Source organism: Pituophis catenifer, unplaced genomic scaffold (genome assembly GCF_029215685.1).
Source record: "Pituophis catenifer annectens isolate HBS135680 unplaced genomic scaffold, rPitCat1.0.hap2 SCAF_4, whole genome shotgun sequence".
In the NCBI taxonomy this organism is placed as follows: Eukaryota; Metazoa; Chordata; class Lepidosauria; order Squamata; family Colubridae; genus Pituophis; species Pituophis catenifer.
In genome coordinates this window covers 41,579,549-41,605,431 of record NW_027256884.1, presented here as the reverse complement: position 1 = coordinate 41,605,431, position 25,883 = coordinate 41,579,549, and the positions used below count along the sequence as shown (strand labels likewise).

Sequence of the window (25,883 nt, the reverse complement as noted above, 5' to 3'; positions counted from 1 at the left end):
GTTCAATATCAGTTTTTGCTCGTCACAGAGCTTGAACGGCCACCACACCCCCTTTTATACCCCATGGGGTGTGGTCCAGTGACTCAGCCTAATCCCTGGCACGCCTCTTCCTCTGCTGCGCGCGCTTATCTCTGCGACACTGTCGAGGGTCCAGCCAAGACTCATCATCATCATCATTACTGTCCACCTGCGGCTGCGTGGAAGTGCTTGGCCCCGGCCCTATCTCTTGGCCTTCGGAGGACACCGGAGGCATTGCCAGAGAGGAGGGTCCTGGAGAGGGAGGCCTTGCCAACTCCTCTCCTTCACTCTCGGAGTCCTCTCCTGCTGATAACACAGGCTCAGTGATCGGAGCCACGACTGTGAGGGAGGGTGGAAACTCATTGTAAAGTTTTTTTGTTTCCTCATTTACCTTGATGTAATTAACCAGTTGAATAGATTCATGGGTAGCTGCATACACACCCCATTCAGAATCAGACTGAAGCTATCCTCTTCACCCACCTAGCTTCACTAGCTTCCACTAAGCTAGTTCTTGCTCTGTGACACTAAGACCCTTGCAGTTATACCACCCTGCCAATTCCATGGCATGCCCCTCAGGCAATTAACATGCTCCACTGAAGAGGTAGCAGGAAAAAAATATTTCCAAACCCCTGCCCCAGAATCACATGTGGTTTGGTGGTTGTACTTCATCAATAAAGAGAACCTTTCTTCCCAATCAGTCTCCAGCCCCATTTTATCTCCAGTGCCTTCCTCCCAGCTTGTAACTGAACTAGATGGATATTTCTTCCAGCACCATGATATAATAATGTACCTGAGTTGGTATTAACTAGCATTAACTAGGTTTTAAAGTAATATTGTGCTAAACTGTTGATTTCTTGAATATTTTCTTCATCTAAAAAGAGGCTCTTGTTTATCTCATTTGTGAGATGCATTTGAAATTTATTTACAAAATTCATGGAAGAGCTGGCATCTACTACATGAAAATCTCTTGTTAATCCTCTCCTTTGAATTACAAAGTAAACAGTGAATAATTTTTTGAAAGAAATTGTATCAAATAGGATAGGGCATTACTATATACACTGCAGTTTCAAGAGTTTGCAAACACTTATGAAGAATGTTGGTTATCATGAAGTATAATTAAATATAATACAGGCATGTCACATCAGAGTATAAGAAACAGGAAAGAAGGCATCATAAAATTATATGCCTAATTACAATTATATTCAAAAGGTTCTTTTTTAAAAAAAAATAATAATTATGTTTGTAAGAAATCCCCCTTGCTGAAATGCTGCAAAGCTTGCTGTTTTTCCTATAGCAGTTGTTTTGATTTTTCTTAGATGAAAAGCTTCGAAAATAGCTCATTGTGCTCATTACTGTTTTGGAAAGACTTCAGTTAAAGGATGTGACGTCCCTTTTTGGAGACTGGGGACTAGCCATTATGCTGTTTGAGTCTGAACTCTGTGAAAAACCTCTCTGTTCTCTGATCAGTCCCATATGGGCAGGCAAATGTTAACTGATGTAATCAGCAAGAAGTTCAGGGTTGAGAAAGGAAGCAGAGGTACGCTTGTAGAATTTCCCACATCGCTTACGTTAGCTGTTCCCCCGCCCATCCTCCCCTGTAGGCTTACAAGTACGCATGAGCAGATGGGATTAATGTGAGGAATTCCTTATTGACGTCCAGCAGAGGCTGATGGAAGATGCTACACATGTGAATGAAGTTCAGCGTTCTTGAAAAAGTAGGAATAAAGTCTGCTCTCCAGCCAAGCTACCTAGTTGCTATTGTGGCTGCTGCTGCTTGAGAACTGATGAGATTTCTCCAGGTAATATATTAACACATTTTTGGGGGGGGATTAAATATAGAAGCAATTTGAAAATCCAAATGTACTTCTGGCACTGAAAAATAAACTTGTGAAAGAGTTTAAAATAGCCTGGTTTGATAACATCTATTACAAGCTTCTCTGCACAAAATGTTTCTTTTAAAAATGATTCTTTGGACATGAATGATAAGCAAGCAAGCAAATGCTTTTTTTAAAAAAATGCTGCTGTTTAATTGCTAATTTAATTCTTTAAAAATGGGAGTTTCTTTTTTTCTGACTAATGTAACCTTAAGATGCCATGATATCTAAAAGAAAGTTATCTAAAAAATCATATGCTTAGATTGATGCAAACATTTTTGGAAATGAGATGCCATTAAAAAAAAGAGCTGTTCATAAGACAAAGATCTAACTTAGTTATCAGTGTACTACATAGTTCATAGGGTTGTGCAAAAAGGTAGATTTGGGTGCTGATGAACTTCATCAGATGCTCTCTCAAAATTACAGCTTCTGTGGAGGGTCTGTTTTTGTCAAAGGGGGTTCTGTTGCATGCATTGCACATTTGGGGGAGCTGCTGTTAACCAGACTGGCTTATTGAGGTAAATCATTCCTGAGTCCAGTAACTAACCTGCAGGATCTTTCCCTGTCAGCCTTGAAAGGTAGTCCAGACAAGAAGCACATCCAGAAGCACTAGCTCTAACTTTATTGTATGGTTACATTAAGAGAATCTTGAAAGTTTGAAAGTATGTTTCTCCTGCTCTCACCTTTGCAGTTGATGACACGGGTGAGGGTCCTTTCTGAGACATTTGCCATATCCCCATTTCTCCTGCAGACTCAACTGCTTCTGGTATGTTATGATCTAGTCTGCAGCTCTTCCACCTGTCTTCCAAGGTCATTCCCACCTACCATTACAACATCCTTCTGTTATTCATGTATTCATAATTTTATATACATTTCAAAATATATAATTTTATAAACAATGTGTGTGCATCAGTGGTGGGTTTCAAAAAATTTTACTACCAGTTCTGCGGCTCTGACTGGGGGGGCGTGGCATGGCTTAGTGGGCATGGCATGGCTTGGTAGGCGTGGCAGGGGAAGGATACTGTAAAATCTCTAATCCCACCCCACTCCAGGGGAAGGTTACTGCAAAATCCCCATTTCTTCCCAATCAGCTGGGACTGGGGAAGCAGAGAGTAGATGGGGGCGGGGCCAGTCAGAGGTGGTATTTACCGGTTCTCCGAATTACCCAAAATTTCCGCTACTGGTTCTCCAGAACTGGTCAGAACCTGCTGAAACCCACCTCTGATGTGTGTGTGTGTGTGTGTGTGTGTGTGTGTGTGTGTGTGTGTGTGAGAGAGAGAGAGAGAGAGAGAGAGAGAGAGAGAGAGAGAGAGAGGGAGGGAGAAGGGAAATATACTGCATCCATCTGTTGAAATATCTCTGGAACGTCTAAAATGTGTACCTCTAACTTTTCCAGGAGATTTTAGTGACATGCTAAAATAGCCTTCAATAAATTAGAGAGCACTGGATTTTTTTGTCTTGATCACTTTTTACTATAAGAAAGCACCTTGGTGTGGGTTGTGCCTAGCAGGCTATGTATTCAAGGAGGTATGACATGGAATTATCTGTGCTTGTTTGTGTGCACTCATGTTTTATTCCTGCATTGACATTTGACTTCTAAAAGCTTGGTAATATTTATGAATAGAGATTTGGATAGCAAGGGCTTTTACAATTAGCAGCACATTTCACTGTGCCTATCAATCTTTTAGAGTCTACTTTTAGCCATTATGCAGCATGAGAAATGATAGGTTTTATTGTCAAACACAGTAGGAAGCCATCAATCCGAAAAAGGGGCAGCACTCTAAAAGTCTGAGTAAGTTGAAAAAACATGGACATATGAGGAAATATGAAGTAATTTGTTTTATCTGGGCAGAAACATGGTAAAAGAATTTAATCCCTCTTTCACCATTAAAAATTATCTGTAAGAAAACTGAGGAAGAAAAAAAAACTTAGCTTTCAAACGAATTTCGTTGGCTGAGAACATCTGTGAACAAACTTTGAAGGTATTTAATATTTATACCATGTCAATACAATTTGCAATTATGTGGATTTTCTCTAATATTGTCTTGTTTTTCTATAGTCTCAGATTCCTCATTTGTCTAAAACTTGACTTTCCTGAAAGAGATCATGGAGTGTTATGCACATTTCTGGTAAATGAAACAAACATTATTTTCTTTATTAATTTATTAATATCTCAATAAAAATGTGTAAAGTAATCTGGCACAATTGCATTTTTATGAACATTAGATTTAATACTTTTAAATTTATTACTTAAATGTATTTAATTTATTATTAAATTAATATGGAAACCAGCAAAGACGATCCATTATTCCCCATTAACTCCTTAACACCTATAATTCCAAGAAAGTTGGCCATAGTGATGTTAGAGTTAAATTACGAAGTGTTTGATTATTCATTTTGTTTTATTTCACTAGAACCTAATTATATATGATTAGTTTTTATTCCCTAATGACTGAGTACTTTACAGATAGTCCTCAACTTAGAGTTCATTTAGTGACCTTTCAAAGTTATAATGGCACTGAAAAAAAGTTACTTTGGATTATTTTTCACACTTATGCCCATTGCAGCAGCCCATGGTTACATGATTCACAGCTGAATGCTTGACAACTAATTCAATTTTATCACAGTTGCAATGTCCCAGAGTCATATGGTCTCCTTTTTTGACCTTTTGACAAACAAAGTCAATGGGGAAACCAGATTCATTTAACTATATTACTAATTTAAGAACTGCAACAATTCACTTAACAAATGTGGCGAGAAAAGTCATAAAATCTTCAAATTTGAATTCATCAAATTTGCAGATACCAAGCTGGCAGGAATAGCCAACACTCCAGAAGGTAGGCTTAAGATGCAGAAGGATCTTGACAAACGTGAACATTGGCCCCTATCTAACAAAATGAAATTCAATGGTGAAAAAAGCAAGGTTCTACATTTAGGCAAGAAAAACAAAATGCACAGGTACCGTATATGTGGTACCTCACTCAATAGTAATAACTGTGAGAGGGATCTTGGAGTCCTACTGGACAATCATTTAAATATGAGCCAGCAGTGTGCTGCAGCTACCAAAAAAGCCAACACGGTTCTAGGCTGCATAAACAGAAGGATAGAATCAAGATCGTGTGAAGTGTTAATACCACTTTATAATGCTTTGGGAAGGCCACACTTGGAATTCTGCATTCAGTTTTGGTCGCCATGATGTAAAAAAGATGTTGAGATTCTAGAAAGAGTGCAGAGAAGAGCAACAAAGATGATTAGGGGACTGAAAGCTAAAACATATGAAGAACGGTTGCAGGAACTGGGTATGTATAGTTTAATGAAAAGAAGGACTAGGGGAGACATGATAGCAGTGTTCCAATATCTCAGGGGCTGCCACAAAGAAGAGGGAGTCAAGCTATTCTCCAAAGCACCTGAGGGCAGGACAAGAAGCAATGGGTGGAAACTAATCAAGGAGAGAAGCAACATAGAACTCAGGAGAAATTTCCTAACAGAACAATTAATCAGTGGAACAACTTGCCTCCAAAAGTTGTAAATGCTCCAACACTGGAAGTTTTTAAGAAGAGATTGGATAACCATTGGTCTGAAGTGTTATAGGGTTTCCTGCCTAAGTAGGGAGTTGAACTAGAAGACCTTAGAAGTCCAACTCTGTTATTCTATTCTATTCTAAAATGGGGCAAAACTCACTTAACAAATTTCTCATAAATTTTGGGTTTAATTGTCATAAATTGAGAACTACCTGTATCTGCATCCACTTTTTAAAAAATGAGAATGCAATGGGAAGAAAGAATATGAAGCTCTTGTATAAACCATCCAAGAAATGAACCTCTTGTATAAACCATCCAAGCAACAAAACTGATGATGATCTCACGGGATTTAAGAATAATAGTGTAAGTAATAACAGTGTTCAAAGAGAAGCAAATCTCTGGAGTGGTACATGCAGACTGAGAATGAGACTTAACTAGCAGCAGTATTCTCCATCATTTACTATACAGAGAGAGCTCTTGAACTGCCTAGATTCAGTAACTTCTCAAGGCAGCTGCCATTTGTTCAGCTGTTGCAACCACTTCAGAAGGATGTTAAGAAGAGATCCTTAAAAATGACAATATTAAGGACTTTGTATTCAGGAAAGCTTCCTGACAGCCCAGACTGTTATTTCAACCTTTGAATATTTAATTGCAATAGTGAGAAAAGTGGAGTTTCTGAAATAGTTATTTGATGCATTCATGTTTAATTAGCAGAAATTATTACTGCTCAACATCCTTGATCTAAAAAGAATCTGCTTACAGGTAGTCCTCGACTTACAACCACAATTGAGCCCAAAATTTCTGTTGCTAAGTGAGATGTTTGTTAAGTAAATTTTACCCCAATTTACAACTTTTCTTGCCACAGTTATTAAGTGAATCACTGAAGTTTTTACTGACATGGTTGTTAAGTGAATCTGGCTTCCCCATTGACTTTAATTGTCAAAAGGTGATCACATGAGCCCAGGATACTTCAACTCAGGATACTACAATATGAGTCAGTTGCCAAGCATCTGAATTTTGATCACATGACCATAGGGATGCTGCAACAGTCGTAAGTGTGAAAAATGGCCATAGGTTACTTTTTTCAGTGATGTTATAACTTTGAACGAACTGTTGCAAGTCAAGGACTACCTTTATTTATTCAAAAGAAAGATCCTAATCTTAACAACGGATCAAGAGCCTTGGTAGTACAAGGGTTTGAGGCACCCTGTTATTAAGCTGCTTAAGACCAGCTGCCTGCAATTACTGCAGGGTTCGAATCTCGCCAAGGCTCAAGGTTGACTCAGCCTTCCATCCTTTCTAAGGTAGGTGAAATGAGGACCCAGTTTGTGGGGGCAATAAGCTGACTTTGTATAAATATACAAAAGGATGAAGGCTATTGCTGAGCACATTGTAAGCCGCCCTGAGTCTTCGGAGAAGGGCGGCATATAAATCAAATTTAAAAAAAAAAAAGTGGGAAAGGTTGTACATGAAAGATGGAAGGGTTGGAAGCAAAAACTACACCATCCAGAATAATCAGGTGAGGGGGGCGGGATTGGTTATGTTTTTGTTTTACAGTTTAAACTCCCTTTTTTCAATCTTTCATAAATTCAAGAAAGGCCTATGAGATTCAGAGAAAGGAATTTTGTCCTTCTAAATTCAGCTACTTCACTGTTATTAATATATGGCTGATCTATTGGAAGTAGTGCAGCTGCCAGTCAAATGGGCAACCAGTGATTTTTTTTTTTTTTTTTGACATTTAAGCATTCCACAATTTCAAACATATTATTTAAAATGAAGCCCTTTGGAGATGCTCTCTCCGCTTTTGTTGATTGGTCGTTCAAATGGTCTGGTTTCTTATGTATTCATATGCTGGATCTAGATCAGTATGCTTGTTAATTGCTCCTTTGATAGAATACTAGGCTTCAATAAATTCACGTGTGTGGCAGGTGTCGGTGAGGCCAATGATTTTTGTTCCTTCCCAATCAAACTGGTGTTGTTTATTATTACTGTGGTTTGAGATCAGGGATTTTTGGTCATGCCATTTAACTGCTAGTTGATGTTCATGAACCCTTGTTTTCAATTGCCTTTCTGTGTCTACTTTAAACCAAGTAGAATAACACGCAATGGCTTCTGACTTTGCCTCTTCTGCTTTCTTATGTTCATTATGGGTGGCCAAGAAATTCATTTAATCCATACTTGAGATTCAAAACTTATAGTTTACTGAATGTTGCAATACAGTCTTTAATTTTTTATTATCATAAAAAAAGTATATTAGGGAAAATAATCCTTATGGAAATATAAAACATTATAAAAATATTGAACACAAGTCATTTAATTGAAAACTTCCAATTAAAACTTCCAATTCTCTGTCTTGGGCAAAAATGCAGAGAAAAATGGCTGCTTGAAACTGCCCTGTTTCATGCTAGGAGTGAAGTCAGAAGTTCTTGACATCTGTGTCTTAGCAATCGACAGCTGAGACTCAGCATGCATTATTCTTTGAACCCTTAAGTTCAGATGGGGTTTTTTTTCTGCCTGATGTGGCTTCACTGTTTTCTAGTCTGATGCACTCTGATTTCAGGAAGAAAATGTGGGACAACACCTCTGATTACCTTCAGGCAGAAAAAAAAAAAACCAGGCACTCTCTGTTCACATTAATGTCCTTGAGACTGAAGAACAGCATATTCCTTTCATACAGTCTAGTCCATTGTTGACTTCTGCAGTTTTATAGCCATCTATAAATGTTAATATGCAGGAAGAACAGCCTTCCTTGAGATCTTGCTAAAACGTCTAACTGTTATGTCCTCTTTTTAGGAGATACCCAATTTTAGTTCTAATTTTCTACTTGGTGCTGAAGCCAAGTGGATTGGATGCTTCGATCAGCTACAAGCCCAATATTGTCATCTTATTGGCTGATGATTTAGGCATTGGAGATCTAGGCTGCTATGGAAATACTACAGTGAGGTAAAATATTTCATACCAGTGCTGTATTTTATTCATTTGTTTATTTCATAGATCCAAGTGCATGAAATATTTGGAAAGTTTGTAGGGACATAACACATACAGTAATTGGAAAAAGATCATTGAGTAATCATGCTTTCTATACACAGCATATGAATAGATAAATACTGATAATATATTATCTATAACAGTGGTGGCGAACCTTTTTCTCGTGTGCCGAAAGCGTGTGTGTGTGCTGGCACCCATAATGCAATGCGGGGGCCCTGTGTGCACGACTCCCCCTGCCACCCCGCACATGCGTGCGCGACCCTCCGCCCCCCATTTTGGTCCTACTAGACCTCCCTGCAGCCTCCTGGGCCCAAAAATGGGCTGCGGGGGGGCGCTGCCCTCCTGCACTCCCCCTGCCCCCTCTACACATGCGACCCCCCCCTGCATGTGTGCATGACCCCCAACATATGTGCATGCTTTTCTCACTTGTGCCCCACCCCCTGCGCATCCTGAAAATCAGCTGACCAGCAAGAGACATGTGCACATGCACCGTGAAGCTGAGCTGGGAGACGGCTCACGTGCCCGCAGAAAGGACTCCGCATGCCAGCTGTGGCACATGTGCCATAGGTTCATCATCAGAGATCTATAATCTAGGAATAGATATATATCTTAGAAATTGTAAATAAAACCAAAAAGTTATATGCCTAGTAATACTTATAAGACAATATATGTATTTCCAAGATTTAAAAAATTATGGGGTTTTCCTCTCTAAATTTTAATTGTTAATTAAATTATTAATGGGAGCTGGCCAGGTTTTATACCATGATAGTAATAGAAACAGCGGTTGAAACAGCTGTGCGGTTTCAGATCCTTCAGGGGCTTCTTATATGGCATCTGTCAGCACTGCCTTCATATCCAAAGATCATCAAATATTAGCCACTGCTTCCAAAGGAGTATAATCCTTTTGATCGGCTTTTTCTATTGTATAGAATGTTTCTCTCTGTTTCACCTCCATTACCCAGGTTCTCTCTTTGCTAGAAGAATGTTCCAACAAACACGTTCATACATGTATGTTTCTAGATTTAAGTGAATTTCGACACGGGCAAGAATGCTTTGTTTTAAAATGGCTAATTGTTTGCTGTTTTTTTTCTCCCCAACTACTCCAATGAAACATGTGTTGACATCTTTTCTTAGGACTCCTAATATTGATCGGTTAGCAAAAGAAGGGATAAAACTTAGTCAGCATGTTGCTGCAGCTTCCCTTTGCACACCAAGCAGAACTGCTTTCTTAACTGGCAGATATGCAATACGATCAGGTTTGTTATCATATTTCAGTATCAAGTGGAAACTCTTAGACATAATAGTGGAAAATGATTTTTATATGGAATATTAATGTCTTGTGGTAAATAAAGTTTGAGCTGGGGTGGGCTTCAAAAATTTTAGCAAGGACTTCTCTGCTCGGTTGCTGGGTGGGCGTGGCCATGGTGGGCGTGGCCTAGTCAGCCTCCTGCATCACAGCAGAGGGGGCATTTTTGCCCTCCCCAGGCTCCGGAGGCTTTCCTTGAGCCTCCAGGAGGGCAAAAACTCCCCAGGCTCCAGAGGCCCTCACAACCTTCCGGTAGGCCTGTTTTTCACCATCCCTGAGCTTCCGCACACACCCTGAACTTACCTTCATCCAAACAGGCTGCGTGGGGACTTCTGGGAGGGGCGGGGCAGGGTGGGCGAGGCCAGCCAGGAGTGGGATTTGTGGGTTCTCTGAACTGCACATAATCTTAACTTAAGGTTCTCCCGAACCCCTGCGAACCCCCAGCAGCCCATCCCTGGTTTGGGCTAAAAAATTGGTTGAGCTCTACCATATATTCCAAAAGCAGAACAGTTTCCCACAAATTAGTACCCTCCCAATATTTTAGAATTTAGATTATAATTCCAAAAAATGTAACCCAGCCTAACTGGAAGGCTGTTGAAGAATAAATTTACCATTTTTCTCCTTTTCCATTAACTGCCTACTGATTAAATTTTTAAAATGTCAGTAGTTGCATTGATGGTTGACTGATTACAGTCCACAGACATGGACTGGTTGTCTTGTTTTAATTTATGTTTTAAATTTAGGAATGGAGGAAACCGCTGGTTATCGTGTTCTTCAGTCAATTGCTAGTTCTGGTGGTCTTCCTCCCAATGAGACCACGTTTGCAAAGATATTGCAGAAGCAAGGCTACAGTACAGGTTTAATAGGTAAGGATATTACTTATTTGCCTGCAAATGTTTGTGTAAAAGAAAAACCAACATATCACATCGCTTTCACTTTGGATAATTTTAATCAGAACTGATTCCACTAATATTTCACTAATATCTTTATCTAAAGTTTCCAAGTATAACAGATTTAATTCAAGATTGTTTGGGAAGAAGCAAATGCTAATTTTTAATTTGAGAAAATATTCAATTCAAATTAGGATTAACTAAGCACCTGGTTGTAAAATTAATTTGCTTCAGTTGGTGAACTGAGCGGAAATTATTCTATAAAGATCAAGTGGAAGTTAGAAACTGGGGTTATTCTAGATAAAGGACAACATGTTATCTTAATACTTAACAAATGTTTCAGTAACTACAGCCAGCCAATCACACAACCCAAAATCAGACCAGGACTCAGAAAGGTATTTAAAGGCTAGGGCTCCCTCAGACAAGCACAATCCAAAGCACACTGAAGCACACTCTTCAAATGGGGACGAAAAATTTGCAACCAAATCGCCAAGCTCGGACCTCAAACAAACAGCATAATAACTACCAACCCGAGCTAATAATATTCAAATTCCATAGAATTTCTCAGTTCGTTAGAAATTGGTGGACTACCTCCACCAATTGGGATGGATCATCAATAGAAAAGAATAATGTTAGGAATAATAATTCATATAAATTAAAAATATTTAATCCCATCATATCTGTACTATGATTGGTATATATACATGTTAGGTTTCCAAGAAAATAAGTTCTTGTCTAATATCTTCCTTCTATTGAAGGTTAAAATGCTTAATGTTATAAAGATTAAACAAGACTTATAATAGGTCAAGGGGCCTGTTGGCTCAGCAGACTGATAGCATTGTGATTAACACCAGCTGTCTGCAATTACTGTAAGTTCGAATCTCACCAGGCTCAAGATTGACTCAGCCTTTCATTCTTTCTAAGGTAGGTAAATTGAGGACCCAGTTTGTGGGGGCAATAAGCTGACTTTGTATAAATATACAAAAGGATGAAGGCTATTGCTTAACGCATTGTAAGCCGCCCTAAGTCTCCGGAGAAGGGCGGCATATAAATCAATTTTTTTAAAAAATACATTTTAATATTTTGATTAAAATCAATTGATTTTAATTGAAAAATTAAAGATTGTTAGAAGTCTTGTTTATCTTTAATAACATTTGTTTCTTGTGAAAGATGCCTTGTATCATATTTTAATTGTTCCTATATTATTATTATTATTATTATTATTATTATTATTATTATTGTTGTTGTTGTTGTTGTTGTTGTTGATCATACAGTCAGCTAGATGTTTGCCATGTCTCTTTTCTATTTTTCATTTGGTCTTTCTTGTTTTAATTGAAAGTTATACATTATTTTGGGTTACTGATATAAAGCAGTTGGTACTTTTTAAGAGTACATAATAAATAATATAGAATACACACACACACAAGATAGATTGTATATATACAATAAAATTGTAGCTAATTTTCCCTCCTGATTATGCAAAAATAAAATGTTTGAAATGAGTTATGAAATATAAAAAATTGTTGTTAAACTAAGCCTGTCTTTGCTATTGTTACCGATATTCATGTCTCCTTTGCTTGTTTTTGGTTTTGTCTTGTTTTTTCATTATGTATTTCAGGAAAATGGCATCAAGGTGTGAATTGTGAATATCGTAACGACTACTGCCATCATCCATTAAATCATGGATTTGATTATTTTTATGGGACACCATTTTCACTAATGAATGACTGCCAAATCTCGCATCCCTCTGAGTTGAATCTGCCACTGCAGAAGAAACTCTGGCTTTATACTCAGATAATTACCCTTGCTCTGCTGACCTGTGTAGTAGCAAAATTAACTCATCTTGTTTCTCTCAGTTGGAAAGCCATCTTCTGTTTGGTTTTGTTTGACTTCTTCTTCTTTATTTCCTGGTACTCAAGATTTGGCTTTTTGAGATATTGGGAGTGTATTATTATGAGAAACTATGATATTATAGAGCAGCCAATGAAAGAAGAAAGAGCTGCACCTCTTATGCTAAAAGAAGCCCTTTCTTTTATTAAAAGGTAGGTTATTTTTTGCTGGAAAAATTTATTATATTTTTTATTTAATAATTCGGAACAAAGAAAAATATTAATAACAGAAGGCATTAAAATTGTTTATCTGCTTCATCTACATGTGGATACCCCATCTAGATCTAGACAGTGGCAGGTTCCGCCCGGTTCTGCTGAGCTGGTAGCGGTGACGATATTTTATTTATTTATTTATTTATTATATTTCTATACCGCCTTTCTCCCGTAGGACTCAAGGCGGTGTACAGTCAAGAAAAATATAGACACACAAACATCATAAAATTGCTAATTAAAAATTGTTACTTAGTTTGGTCAATTAAATAAAACCCAGAATTAGATAACATTTAAAAAATCATTTGCATGTTTGTATGTTTAGCCCTGCCTGTTGGAACATCAGGGTCTTGAGGGCACGGCGGAAAGCACGGAGATCAGGGATATTCCGTATCTCCGGGGGCAGTTCATTCCAAAGGGTTGGAGCCCCCACAGAGAAGGCCCTCCCCCTGGGAGTCGCCAGTCGACATAATTTGACTGACGGTACCCTGAGTAGTCCCTCCCTGTGAGAACGAACTGGTCGGTGGGAGGCTATTGGTGGCAAAAGACGGTCTCGTAGGTACCCAGGTCCTAAGCCATGGAGCGCTTTAAAGGTGATAACTAACACCTTGAATCGATATGATATGATGTCCGATATGATGACCCCCCACCCCGCATTATCCTTACCTTTTATTTGGCTCCACCCCCAATCTATTGCTGCCTCCTGAGTCCCAGCTGATGGCTAGAGGGGAAAAAATACTGTTTAAACTCTTGCCGTGGGGCTTCAAAGGGCCACCCTACAGCTGATCAATATTAAAAGAAAACAAATGGGTAAACCGGTGCCTGCAAAAATAAATGGGTAGACCAGTGCCTGCAAAAATACATGAGTAGATCAGTGCCTGCAAAAATACATGAGTAGACCAGTGCCTGCAAAAATACATGAGTAGATCAGTACCTGCAAAAATAAATGGGTAGACCAATGCCTCCAAAAACAAATGAGTAGACCGGTATAGCTCTGCAAGCAGTTAAAAGCCTGGCAGACCAGTACCTCTGCTAAATCCTAAATAATTGTCACATGACCATCAAGCCACACCCACAAAATAAGCCACACCCACAGAACCGGTAGTAAAAAAATTTAGAACCCACCCCTGGATGTAGATATTATATAGATATAGACTGGATGGATGGATGGATGGATGGATGGATGGATGGATGAATGACTGGATAATGATAGACAGACAGACAGACAGACAGACAGACAGACAGATAGATAGATAGATTTATGCAACAGTTTCAATAAGAAATAGCCATTATTTATTATTGTTCCATACATAATCTACCTCTGTAATCCATGCATTCATAAATTACAAGTAATCTATTGCTCTTATTAATGAAATCCTCATTCTTTTAGGGGTAACCTATTGGATGCTGTACAACGATAAGTGAAATTGAAACAAAAAATAGGTTGGTCACTGATAGCTTCTTTTAACAGCTTTTTCTCTGCTTTTCTGAAGCATCAAGCAAATTAACATTAGCTCTCAGCTACATTAGATATGGACTAATTAATCGTAAATATATTTTGAAATTCAACCAAGGGCTGTGTGAATCTAAGCTGAAGACTATAGTACAGATACTGTGCCCCTTACAAAGCAAGTAATCTTGAAATACTACAGAAACAAGGAACCATGTTGAGCTTTCATAAATGAGAACACAGGGTATAATAATACAATTATTTTGCAAAATATGAATTGCCCTTCCTGAAATAATAATTTCATTGAATAATTATTAAAGGCAAAATTTCCTTATTTTTTTAGAAACAAACAAGGTCCATTCCTCCTCTTGGTTTCTTTCTTGCATGTTCATACACCTCTGGTTACTACAGAAAATTTCATTGGCAAGAGCAATCATGGATTATATGGTGATAATGTAGAAGAGATGGACTGGATGGTGGGTAGGTACATCTTAGTTATATTATTGATTTTATTTCTAGGCTGTCACATATATCAAAAGATACAGCAAAGTTGTGTAACTTCAATTAATAAACAAAGCAATTAAATCATTCAAACATGATACTATTACTAAGAATAAGAATTATATATTTATGTAAAAACTTACAGTATGTTAAATGTGATCAGCAAGGACACTGTGGGAGAGAGATGAATATTTATTGTTAGTAGGCATACATTAAGATGCTATACATGCCTACAGGTACCGTATTTTTCGGAGTATAAGACGCACCAGAGTATAAGATGCACCTACCTTTTTTGGGTTTTTTTAAAAAGTTTTTTTTATTTTTTAGACAAACACACATACAAACATACAATGTATTTTCTTTGAACAGAGTATTTGGCTGGTTCACAAATTTAAATTTAATTGAAATGTTTAGTCATTTCAATTAAAATTACAATTTCTATATTTCCTTTTTGCCATATTTATTCCTCATCTATTTTTTAAAAAAACCAATATTACCCTTCATCCTCATCTCTAATCTTAAATCAAATTCAATTTTTCTCTTATATTCTATTTTATACCCCTTCCCATTGTCATCTATTTTTGTATCCATCCTCACATTGGTTAATTATGTAATATTACAATTGTTTAATACAAATTCAACATTTTAATATAAATCAATTAGTTATATAACTATCTTTTTTCTATATTAATCAATATGAACATGAATATTCCAATTATTTCCATGCAATCCAGTTTCTTACAAATCAATTAATTATATTTACCAATAATAATAAACCAAATAATTTTTATTTATTTATCATATTTATTTATTTATCATATTTGTATACCGCCCTACTCCCGAAGGACTCAGGGTGGTGAACAGCCAAGATAAAATACAAAGACATACAAAAGTTAAAAAACTATTAAAAACAGATTAAATAATTTAGGCTCAGAAACAAATTAAAACATCCAATTTATCTAAAAAAGCATTTAAAACCCAATTTAAAAGCCAATTTAAAAGGGAGAGTTAGGCCAGACCAGCCTGTTGGAATTTTCCCCTTATGTTACTCATTTTCACATCTTAAACTCTCCACATAAATAACCCACATAGTTTTGCCCATATAATCCTCCAAATCACAACTTAATCATTTCTACTTTCATCACAATATATAATTAAAAATATTTCAATCATTACAATTTCCCTAATTAAATTTAAAAATGTTCTAGCTGTTATCCAAGCTATAACTTAATCCTTTTTACTTTCACCATCATATACCATTAAAGGTATTTCAATTGTTACAGTTTATACTTATTCATACTTCTAAAAAAAATATAAAAAGAAAAACTTATCATTGTCTAGATTTCAAAAATACAAAGACAAATATTCCAATTATTATTCATTTTTACAATCATGATTTCCCATTTATTTCTTACTGCTATTCATATTTCAATTCTAAATATGTATAACATTTTTCTCTTTCATTTCTTTTTCTCCCCATTTTTATTTTTGCCTTTTTCTTTCTCCTTTTTTTCTTTTGTGTTTAAAATCTTGAACTCTCCTCTTTTGCCCTAAATTTCCCATTGTTTGCACCTACCTTTTTTGGTGAGGAAAAAGAAGAAAAAGAAATCTCCCTCTGCCTCTGCCTAATTTTGCCTCATTGCAGCAAACAGCCTGCTTTATTTTCAGTTTCATTTTCAGCATAGTTTGATTAGCATAAGGAAAAAAAAATCTGCTCCAGCAATTTACCTCTTTAGAGCAAGCAGCAGAGCCCTGCGCAAAACAGTTGAGAGCAAATCAGCTGAGAATTGGGAGGCTGATCTAATCATCTTGTGCTAATTAGTCTGAAAGGAGCTGTTTTTTTCTTGCTGTTTGCTTGCAAGGAGGTAACTGCTGAGAGGCACAGGCCAAAGGGTGGGGGCCAGTGGGTGAGCAGGGCTACATTCAGTGTATAAGACGCACCTAAATTTTCACCCCCTTTTAGGGAGAAAAAAAAGTGTGTCTTATACTCTGAAAAATGCAGTAGTCCTCGACTTATGACCACTATTGAGTCCAAAATTCCTGTTGCTGAAACATTTGTTAAGTGGATTTTGCCCCATTTTGTGACCTTTCTTGCCACAGTTGTACAGTGAATCACTACAATTATTAAGTGAATTTGGCTTCCCTATTGACTTTGCTTGTCAGAAGGTTGCAAAAGGTGACCCCACAACATGACCCCACAACACTACAACCATCATAAACATGAACAAGTTTCCAAGTGTCTGAATTTTGATCATGTGACTATGGGGATGATGCAGTGGTTGTAGGTGTGAAAAATATAAGTGACCGACATAGAATTGAAGTACTTTGTCTCAGTTATTGAAATAAAACTAGTGTCACAAAGCAGATAAAAATTAGTGAAATTAAATTAATGAGATAAAATGAGATAAAGAGATAAAATAGAGATAAAATTATGGGATTTTCTGGCATCTTCTTTCAAAACTTCAACTTGCAATTCATTGCAACATGCCAGGATTAAAACTAAAAACATTAAAATAGCAATTTGATTGAAATATCAGATAGAATTATGTCTGCTGACATGAGTATCTAAATAGACATCTCCAGGGATTATGCTGTCCTCAATTTATTGCTCCATGTCAAATATGCCTTCTAAAATTACAAACGACGATATGGATAAATAGTATGGAAAAGTGATTGTTTGAAAGAAACAGAATTCATAATCTGAACTTTGGGTCTTTTAAAGGATCCAGAAGTAAAAACATGCCCTCAGGCTCTCTTATCTGCACAACTTTTGGAATTACGTTATGAAAAGTTGGTTTTTAATTTAATGAAATAATGTGACAATATTAGCGTCATGCACAAACTAATCAAGATCATCAAAAATAGATGGTATAGTAGAATTTTGCCTGACTTAAAAGTTAGTGATACATAAGTGATGTTTGCTTTACAGGAAAAATTTTGGATACGCTTGATAAAGAAAATTTGAAAAACAGTACTCTGACATATTTTACCTCTGACCACGGTGGACACTTAGAGGCTCGGGAAGGAAATAGTCAACGAGGTGGTTGGAATAGTATATACAAAGGTGAGAGTATGTTTTCTTTATATGTTTTCTTCATATGTTTTCTTTAAAAAATTGTTTTGCATTTTCAAAGCCACGATATGCTACTTGAAACATAGATTAAATATGAAACATTGAAATTTGGGTTAAGCAAAATCTAGTAGATCAATGAAGCGTGCATCTGCAATCATAAGATGCAAAGAATGAGTTTAATTCCTGCAAATAATCAACTTTGCCAGAATGAAAGAAATTAGCAATTTAATAGAAAATATGAACTTATCTATGGAAAAGGCAAGTCTTAACAGAGTTTCTTGCACAATCTACAAGATAAAAATATGACTGTTAAATCTCTTATTTTTCCTTGATTCTCTCCTTTTAGTATTCTCTTTGCTTGGGTAGTTAGGATGGAATGTGGACCAAAGCACTTATCCTTGAAGAAAAAGCTGTAATAATAACTCTATGAAGTCCCACATAGATCCATCTGAATTAACAGTGTTGCTGTTGATATCCTGGAAAGATCTATTTTGCAAGACCTAATGATTATAAGTCCCCTGGGCAAAACATGAATAAGCACTGTTATAGGTAGATATCAATGTGCATATGAATAACATCCTGACCATCTGCTTGACTTACTGATCATTTGTGGGACTGTTTCTTCCTAAGAATATCTACCACCCCACTAGATCAGATAGGGTGGGCCTGCTCCAGCTCTCATTAGCAATTCAACAGATATCCTCCCTTCTAGCCTTTTGGAAGGCCCTTTAAGACCTAGATTTTTACTGGGGTGCTGGAATTGTATGTACAATGTCAGTACAATGAGAAGAGTATGGAATGAGGGTTGCTGTGGGGCATCCCAAGGGAATAATTATCACTCAGAATATTTGCTTATTGTTTTATTATTTGTATTGTTTTATTTATTGGTTTTATGATTGTTGTGAACTGCTCAGAGTTGCTTTAAGATAGATGGCCATGTACAGGAGAAACTCGAAAAATTAGAATATCGTGCAAAAGTTCATTTATTTAAGTAATGCAACTTAAAAGGTGAAACTAATATATGAGATAAGCTCATTACATGCAAAGCGAGATAGTTCAAGCCTTGATTTGTCATAATTTTGATGATTATGGCTTACAGCTCATGAAAACCCCAAATTCACAATCTCAGAAAATTAGAATATTGTGAAAAGGTTCAATATTCTAGGCTCAAAGTGTCCCACTCTAATCAGCTAATTAAGCCATAACACCTGCAAAGGGTTCCTGAGCCTTTAAATGGTCTCTCAGTCTGGTTCAGTAGGAATCACAATCATGGGAAAGACTGCTGACCTGACAGTTGTGCAGAAAACCATCATTGACACCCTCCATAAGGAGGGAAAGCCTCAAAAGGTAATTGCAAAAGAAGTTGGATGTTCCCAAAGTGCTGTATCAAAGCACATTAATAGAAAGGGATGTGGAAGGGAAAAGTGAGGAAGAAAAAGGTGCACAAGCAGTAGGGATGACCACAACCTGGAGAGGATTGTCAGGAAAAGGCTATTCAAAAGTGTTGGGGACTTTCACAAGGAGTGGACTGAGGCTGGAGTCAGTTCATCAAGAGCCACCACACACAGACAAATCCTGGACATGGGCTTCAAATGTCGTATTCCTCTTGTCAAGCCGCTCCTGAACAACAAACAACGTCAAAAGCGTCTTACCTGGGCTAAAGAAAAAAAGAACTGGTCTGTTGCTCAGTGGTCCAAAGTCCTCTTTTCTGATAAGAGCAACTTTTGCATTTCATTTGGAAATCAAGGACCCAGAGTCTGGAGGAAGAATGGAGAGGCACACACTGCAAGATGCTTGAAGTCCAGTGTGAAGTTTCCACAGGCTGTGTTGATTTGGGGAGCCATGTCATCTGCTGGTGTTGGTCCACTGTGCTTCATTAAGTCCAGGGTCAACGCAGCCGTCTACCAGGAGATTTTGGAGCACTTCATGCTTCCTTCCACAGACAAGCTGGGATGCTGACTTCATTTTCCAGCAGGACTTGGCACCTGCCCACACTGCCAAAAGTACCAAAACATGGTTCAATGACCATGGGATTACTGTGCTTGATTGGCCAGCAAACTCGCCTGACCTGAACCCCATAGAGAATCTATGGGGCATTGCCAAGAGAAAGATGAGAGACATGAGACCGAACAATGCAGAAGAGCTGAAGGCCGCTATTGAAACATCCTGGTCTTCCATAACACCTCAGCAGTGCCACAGGCTGATAGCATCCATGCCACACTGCATTGAGGCAGTAATTGGTGCAAAAGGGGCCCAAACCAAGTACTGAGTACATATGCATGCTTATACTTTTCAGAGGTCCGATATTGTTCTATGTACAATCCTTGTTTTATTGATTTCATGTAATATTCTAATTTTCTGAGATTGTGAATTTGGGGTTTTCATGAGCTGTAAGCCATAATCATCAAAATTATGACAAATCAAGGCTTGAACTATCTCGCTTTGCATGTAATGAGTCTATTTCATATATTAGTTTCACCTTTTAAGTTGCATTACTGAAATAAATGAACTTTTGCATGATATTCTAATTTTTCGAGTTTCACCTGTATATCCTTTAAGTAAATAAATAATTTAGTTTCATTTTTCTGCTTAGTTCCTTTTAGTTGAAAATCTAAATTATTGTTCATGGGTTCTTGCTCTAGGAACCTGATGCCCTAAAAAGTTCTATTGTTTATAAGATCTATTGACCCTACAATCTAGCTAAGATAAAAGTGTTAGAAGCACTGAGTTCTGGCTGAAAATTCTCTGTTTGCAAAGTCTTACAAACACAGACTTATCAAGAAATCAGCAGCAACTGCAAGACTAATAAAAGAGGGGAGGAAGAGAAGGGGAGGAGGAGGAGAGCCCTTAAATTGTTGTCAACTCTTAGCAACCGCATAGATTTTCTCCCTAAAATCTGTTTGTTGTCTATTCCGGAAGGCACTCCTTACTACTGTCTTATGCATTTATCAAATTTATATAGCCACCCATCTCACAGGAAATGATTCTGGACAGCATACTGTGTCTATTCTGTTGGCCATCCTGTTCTTTGATTCCTTTCATCTTTTCCAGCATTAGAGATCTTTGCATAATGTCAGATAGAATGAGGGGAAGGAAGGGAGGGAGGGAGAGAGAAAGAATATGAACTATTGTTTATGTTATTTCAAGGTGGAAAAGCCATGGGAGGTTGGGAAGGAGGAATCCGTGTTCCGGGATTATTTAGATGGACAGGAGTGCTGCCAGAGGGCAAAGAGATTGCTGTACCAACAAGCTTAATGGACATCTTTTCCACATTGGTTCACTTGGCTGGTGAAACAGTGCCACAAGACAGGTATGGATGCTACAGAATTTAATTTCTTAAATCTGGTGATCCCCAAAGCTAGTGAAAAGTACTTAATGGTACAGACCTGCTATGATTCTGATTTACTGACTTTCAGAATATTTCAAACTGTTCCTTCCATTCTGCAATTATACTGATTTTATTCTAAAAGGGGAAAAAAATGGATGAAGCAATGGGAAAATTTGGGAGATTTCAAATAAAAGAAGTAAATGTATTTTTCAGAAATGTTCAGAAATAAGGTAAGACAGTTGCACAATCAAAAATAATATAAGCAGAATGTATTTGTTCTACATTTAGGAACACAAATCCAGATGGCTGGGTGACTGGACGGGAAGTTGTTTGATATTGCTGAATTGCTATTCTTCCCATGGAATAGCCAGTACGCTAGTAGAAAGTTTTACCAACAAAGTCTTACCTGCAGCAATATAATGAAAAAATAATATTTTGGAGGTGTTTGAGAGAAAACTGAGTATTGTTGTTCTCATATAAAGATCTCATTAAAAGTAAGATTGACTCCTCATGATTTCATGAACATGTCTATGGAGTCCTTTGACAGCAATACAGAAGTGCCTTTTTTCAGGAATTATATTTTTTTAAAAAAAGAAAAAACTATCTCACTATCTATGAAGATTCCCATCTAAGGAAGAAAACAATCCAAAAATAGCCCTTACGTTGTTATGATTTAAAGCAAACAATAAAAAGGTTTAATAAATGCATTAGAGTAAGGAAGAACTGTTCTATCTTCTGTCTTGTTTTAAATAACATAGGAGCACTTAGGAAATGATGTTCTTTTGCTATACTCCTCTTATAAGAACTAATGAATTAAGATTAGCATACAAAGTCTGTTCACTTGTGCTCAATGAGATTGGTATTTTGTACTCAGAACATCATCCCAACCAGAAATTCCAGTTCACTTGCAGGTGAAGGTTGCAGGTCTATCACAATATTTTTTAGAAATTGCAGAAGTAAATAGAGAATCTTTTCTGCCTGTAGAATTCTGCATATACTCCAGAAAATTCACATGTACAAGAATTTGGAATTTCAAGTGATTTGAACTGTATTTATATATAGCAGATGTCCAGCTCAGTAGTGGGTCTCAATTTTGGTCGCTACTGGTTCGCTTGCAGGCGGGCGTGATGCTTCTGCGCATGTAGAGATGTCCAGACTGGTGGGTGGAGCATCCCACTGCCACCGCTACCAGTTCACCCAATCTGGGGCGAACTAGTAGCAACCCACCACTGGTCCAGCTCAGTGGTGGGTTGCAGGGGTGGGTTCTACTTACCTTTACTACCAGTTCACAATGGGGCCACGCGTGCTTGCTTCACTCGCACACGCATGCACCCTTCTACACAAGCACAGAAGCTTCTGTGCATGCGCAGAAGCATTTTGAGGATGTCAGGGTCAGTGGGTGGAGCCTCCCGCCGGTTTTACTACCGGTTCTATAGAACCGGTGCGAACCGGGGTTAACCCACCACTGGTTCAGACTGGTTCTATAGAACCAGTAGTAAAACCAGTGGGAGGCTCTGCCCACCAACCCCAACGTCATCAGGAAGCTTCTGTGCATGCGTGCGCGGCCCCATTGCGAACCGGTAGTAAAGGTAAGTAGAACCCACCCCTTGTCCAGCTATATTCATGCAGTGTATTAACAAATGTTTGGTTGTTGGACGATTAATGCAAGGCTCTGAATTACTCCAAATACAACTGTTGAAACTCTGTGCTTGTTGTCCTTTTAGGGTAATTGATGGCCAGAATTTGATGCCTTTGCTACAGGGACTGGTTCAGCATTCAGAGCATGAATTTATGTTTCATTACTGTGGAATATACTTACATGCAGTGCGGTGGTATGAGAAGGACAGTAAGTGTCAAGGGTTCCTCCAAACAAAACCTAATTTGCCTGGCAAAGCACTGTTTCCTTAAAAACTTATTGTGTTTCAGCTTGCAGGGATATGTGTTGAAATGACTCAAAACTGATATAGTTTGCATTTTGATTTGACTTTTCTCAATTGGAACAAAATGTATCTTTCCACTTTTAGCCCTTTCCAAATGTAGGGATGTCAAAATAATTTTTTTTAAAAAAACCCTGCATACAAAAATAGATATAGTACTCTGTACTTCTTGAAAGATGGTGGGATGTCAGTATTTTGAAGAATTAATGGATCAGTATTTCAGTATCTGTTTGTACAAAGAACAGTCATATCTATGTTTTACAGTTCAAAAATTGTTACTTTGACCTGGGTTTTATTTTGAGAAATCCTCCATATATTAAATGGTGTTGGCTTCTTTTTTCTTGCATTTCAGATGATAGTATACTGTTGTTGTTGTTGTTGTTGTTGTTGTTGTTGTTGTTGTTGTTACTACTGTTGTTGTAACATGATTCCAACTGGTCATGATTTGCTTATTTATAACATTTATGTTCCATCATAATCAAATCACATTAGTTTTTATCTGGGACATCTATTCAGAGATGAATAGTTTGTAACAAAGTAAGAGTCTCTTCCATTTTGGGAAAAAAAATTTAAAGGTAGATAATCATGTAGAATACCTAGTGATTTTTTACTGCATTAACATTCATGCAAAACCTGGAAAACTATTTTGGTCCAGAGGACACCTGGGATTATATGCTTCAGACTGCCTAATCTAGAACTTAACATTAAAGATTCTCAAATGTTTTCCTGACACCTCTACTGGCACCAAAAATAGTACCAAGCATAATTAATTTCAAAAGACTAATTTTAGTTCTAAGTCTTAAAATATGGGCAGGATTAATTTTGATGTCAGAATAATTGATATAAAATTGCTGTGGGCCTAATTCAGAAAATTGTATTATTCTGTAAGAATTAACATGACATTGACATAGTATTTGATTGTAGTATACTTATATCATAAAGAAATATAGAAATTACAGAGAAAAAAATCTGCAAGTAATATGGGTAGGAAACAATAGAGAGAGGTGAAGCTATATTATAAGCAAATGCATTGGCTCTTTAATGTGTTTTTGAAAAAAGGAATGAAACAGTAGCATATTTCTTTAAAGACAATTCAGCTGATAGGCAACATAATAAGATTGCTTGTTTCAATTGCCAATCTAGAATTAAAACAGTTATATTGTGGGAAACTAGAATATTTAAAACTTATTCATAGTTTGCTTCTATGTATTAAATCAGATTCTTTCTCATCAGGCGGAAATGTGTGGAAAGCCCATTATGTGAGCCCCATTTTCCAACCTAAAATATCTGGAGCCTGTTATGCCAGTAAGTACTGTCCATGTTCTGGAGAAGGGGTCACCCATCATGATCCTCCTCTACTGTTTCATCTCTCAAGAGACCCTTCAGAAGCCAAGCCTCTGTCAGCAGACAGTGAACCACAATTTTACACAATTCTTGAGACAATAAACAAAGCTGTAGAAGAGCATCGCAAAACTCTCACGCCTGTTCCACCACAGCTGTCTTTCTACAACATCATCTGGAAACCATGGCTCCAGCCATGCTGTGGTTCGTTTCCATTTTGTTATTGTGACAAAAATAAGAACAATATGTAATATGGTCATCATTTTTGAAGTTGTTTGTCTTTCACGTTTTATCAAGTCTAGAAAAAGAAACCCTCTAAACAATGTAGCATTCGCTGGATGAAATAAAGAGGAGAGTTTAAAATGTGTTGTGTTGCAAAGAAAGATTCCACCTCAGATTAGATCGGTGTGAGTGTTTGTGTTTCCAGGATTAATGACATAAATAAGAAAAGTAGATTGTCAGTAGTCTAATGGAGATGAAGAACCTTTCTAAAGGGGAAAATGGATAGAGAGCTCTTGATAGAACTTGGTAAGTTTGCTTTATTTCTTCAAGGGGAATGGGCATAGGTAGGATTTAGCCAAGCACTCAAGTTACTATTTTAGTACTATTTCTATCAATCTTTTTCTCTGCCTAGGCAGCCATGATGTTCAGTTGACTATAATCATCTACCAGGTGAGCAAGTACATCACTTCCTGATCTTCCAGTTAGGTCCTGATCTTCCTGTCAGGATGCCTGCCTCTGCTTAGTGAACTCTACTACCTGCCAAAGCCTGCTTCTCCTTATCACAGTCTTTCAACTTCCTGAAATAGCAGTACTATTTCAACTTTTGCCAGCCTGCCTGATCCTTGTTTATATACTCAGATTCATTTGGGCTAGGGACAAATAAGGCACCAAATAAATAAATCCATGGATTACCTCCTAATATTTTTAAGGCGGGATACCTCATATAGAACAAATATATGATAAGCGCTGTTTTATTTTATTTAGATAAAAAGCCTATAACTATCCTTTTTAGCTCAAATCACACATTGCATTTCATAGTGTGTTCATCTTCACGAAGTCTTTTTTAAACATGAAATGAAGAAGACCATAAGGCTGAATTTTGGAACATATTTTTCTTTTTTTTATTTAAATTTCATTAAAATTCTACATATAAAATAAACATAAAAATGCAATACATAAATACATATAGAAACAAACCTGCAAATTCCAAACTCAATATCTAACTTAAAAAAATATAGTATACTTCTACCTTTCTCTTTCCTCACAGATCATTAATCATTATTTATTAATTTTATACCATTGTAAACACTATTTAAATTTTCCATTATCTCCCCTTATTTAATCTATAAAACCCTGTATCAACACATTATTTTCTCTACTTTAATCCAAAAACAAACCCTACTCTTTGAGAAAAGCCTCTGTAAATTTCTTTCTCATTAGTCATCTTTGTTTTTCCATATCTGCCAAGACCATAAGTTTAAATGGCTAATCTTCAACATTTCCAGTTTATTTTTCCATTTATGTGCATATAATAATCTTGCCATAGGGTTTATG

At 37.1% G+C, this 25,883-nt stretch overlaps 1 pseudogene; it reads left to right on the top strand.

Annotated features, from left to right (window-relative positions):
- Nucleotides 1-1,491: 1,491 nt before the first annotated feature.
- LOC139316172 (arylsulfatase H-like) lies at nt 1,492-24,578 on the top strand (annotated as a pseudogene).
- The last annotated feature ends 1,305 nt before the right edge of the window (nt 24,579-25,883 follow it).